The 3,097-nt window shown below is 48.5% G+C and overlaps 1 pseudogene; it reads left to right on the plus strand.

Moving 5' to 3' along the window:
- The first annotated feature begins 1,638 nt into the window (after positions 1-1,638).
- LOC102766255 lies at positions 1,639-3,086 on the plus strand (annotated as a pseudogene).
- The last annotated feature ends 11 nt before the right edge of the window (positions 3,087-3,097 follow it).

Raw genomic sequence — 3,097 nt, forward strand, 5'->3', positions numbered from 1 at the left:
TCCAACTGCCAGACATCCTCTCAGGGTCCCAGATTGCAAGAGGGTGCAGGCTGGGCTGAGGGACTGCCCCCCCCCCCGCACAAATTTTGTGCATCGGGCCTCTAGTACATTAATAAACCTGTAGACACATACACATGGACTCAGAGTCATCGTGACTGGTCTTTGAATCCCAGGTTTGCACTTCTAAGTCCAGTAACCATGTATATATGTAACTCTATCCTAAAGCTCAGTTTCCTGATCAGAAAATAGGGAGAAGTACTTCAAGAAGTTGATGTGAAAATCAATGAGAAAATGAAAACCCTAGTATTTCTACAAAGAAGTATTCAATAAACCATTGATTGTTTAAATATGCCTGTCTTTCTGTCTCTCCCCCTGCCCTACTCCCATCCCCATCCATCATAACTTAGATATATTTTCCTACATTTCTACTGGGAATGCTGTTAATCATACTGACTCCAGTCTCTGAAATGTACAGGATCTAGCAATAATGCAAAACCACATGTGTCCATGTATAAATGTTTTGTTTTGTTTACTTTTTAATATATTTTTATTTTTTATACATTTTTGTTGATAGTATTACAGATATCTCCCATTTCATCCTCTTCTCCCCCATCCCAGCTCCTTTCCTTGCCCCCCAGGTCTTCAGTACCCTACATGTATAAATGTGAACACTGACAGAGAGCCAGTTGGCTCTGAATGCCTTCTATACATAGTTCTGATGTATCTCCAGCCACCCAAAGCTGATCTGTGGATACAAGAGGTCAAAACTATGTTGTTCACTTGAGAAATGTTCTGGTTGGCTTCATAGATGGATTGCTTCACGAAAAAAGATATCACAGAGTTTTCTGGGAATGTGCACCAAGCAATCAGCACTGATGACATTGCACGTGCCTTCCCTCGATGCCAGGAAAATGTTCACTGCCTTCTGTTGTCCCTGCATCTCTCCAGAAAGTATTTGAACACATATAGTGACATTGTTGGTAGCATGTGTGCTTTGGTGAGTGATCCTGGACATCTCACTCGCACTCATACACATCAGTTAATCAGCTAACATTCAAATTAAAAGTGAAAATTCAATGCTTTTCTCTTAAGATTAAACAAAATAAAAGATGTCTGCTTTCATTACTTCTATTCAACATTTGTTTTAGAGGCCCTCACAAATGCAATAAGGTGAAAAATCCTATCTAATAAAAGGTAATATGCAAATTAACCATCACTCCCACACAAAGATGGCAGCGCCTAGTCCCCTCAAGCCCACCGGAGTCCCCAGTACTTTCAGCCCAAACTGATTACTATGGCAAGTGGACCGAGAAGGTTTTCAGCAAGTGAGAGAAGCAAGTGTGAGAAGCAAGCCTTGGCAGGATGGAGGAGCCAGCGGGCTCAGGGCTGCTACCGCCCAGAGAGGCCCTCAGAGTTGGATTCTGAAACCACAGGGACTTGCTCCAGCGCGGGCTGGGGAGGAAGCGCCAGGACCCTGGTTAAGGAAGCGGGTCCAAGTCGCAGCCATGAGGCCTGGCAGTGCTGTCTCACCCTGGACCATCATGGCTGAGTTCTGGCGGGGTGGCGAGTGCCTCCAGGATCACTGTCTGCCCACAGTGGGCCATCTGAGGACACTGGTGGAGTGGGTGCAGGTTGAACATGTTAATGAAAATGAGATGCCTGTGCCCTGTCCCGGGCAAGGAGAGGGCAGTGGGATGGGGTGCAGCCTCGGACCCTGTTAGGAGGCACCTGGGCTCAGAAGGGGCTGGGAGCAACCTGCAGGCATGCTACAAGGAAGGGGTGCTGAACTGCCAGGACACCGAGGGCCTGCTGCTGGAGGCACGCAAAGGTGCAGCCAAGGTGGCTCTCACCGGCACTGAGTTCGAAAAGCGCATCTACAGCCTGATGGACGAAATCGCCTTTCTGAAGGAGGTGCACAAAGAGGAGATTGCCAAGCTGCAGGAGCAGATCCACAGTACTCTAAGGTCTCCGTGGAGATGGAGGTGTTCTCCAAGCCCGACCTCTCTGCCACGCTCAAGGACATCCGCCCCAGTATGAGAAGCTGGCTGCCAAGAACATGCAGAATGCCAAAGAATGGTTCAAGAGCCCCTTCACCATGCTGACCGAGAGCGCTGCCAAGAACACCAAAGCTGTGCCTGCTGCCAAGGACGAGGTGTCCGATAGCCACCGCCTGCTCAAGGCCAAGACCATGGAGATTGAAGCATGCTGGGGCATGAATGAAGCGCTGGAGAAGCAGCTGCAAGAGCTGGAGGATAAGCAGAATGCCGACATCAGTGCTACGCAGGACACAATCAACAAATTAGAAAATGAATTGAGAACTACAAAGAGTGAAATGGCACAACATTTAAAAGAATACCGGAACCTCCCCAATGTGAAGATGGCTTTGGACATTGACATCGAAGCTTACAGGAAACTCTTGGAAGGTGAGGAGACCTAGCTCAGTTTCACCAGCGTGGGAAGCATAGCCAGCGGCTACTCCCAGAGTTCCCAGGTCTTTGGGCGATCTGCCTATGGTGGTTTACAGACCAGCTCCTACTTGATGTCCGCTCGCCCCTTCCCTTCTTAATACACCAGCCACGTCCAGGAGGAGCAGATCGAGGTGGAGGAGACCAGTGAGGCTGCAAAAGCCAAGGAAGCTAAGGATGAACCCCTCTCTGAAGGAGAAGCTGAAGAGGAGGAGGAGAAGGAAGAGGCTGAGGAAGAGGAAGGAGAGGAAGGGGAAGAGGAAGAGGAAGAGGAAGAAGGTGCCAAGGAAGAATCTGAGGATGCAAAGGAGGAAGAAGGCGGTGAAGGTGAAGGAGAAGATGCCCAAGAAGCTGAGAACGAGAAGGAAGATGAAGGTGCTGGGGAGGAGCAAACAACCAAGAAGAAAGATTGAGCCCCCCTTTCCTTAATTATTTCAGGAATAATCCTCCCAAAACCAGGTCAACCACTTCACCAACCAAGCAGTTGAGTTCCCGATACTATATGAATTAAGAAGTCAATATATGTAACATTCGAAGGTGACTCAGGTTGGACATTAAATGTTGTGCTATGAATTTTCTCCTTAGGCAGAGTATCTGTTTGCTTGCAGAGTGGCTTCCTGGCCTGCGGCCCC

This window comes from Myotis davidii, unplaced genomic scaffold (assembly GCF_000327345.1).
Source record: "Myotis davidii unplaced genomic scaffold, ASM32734v1 scaffold639, whole genome shotgun sequence".
NCBI classification, from domain to species: Eukaryota; Metazoa; Chordata; class Mammalia; order Chiroptera; family Vespertilionidae; genus Myotis; species Myotis davidii.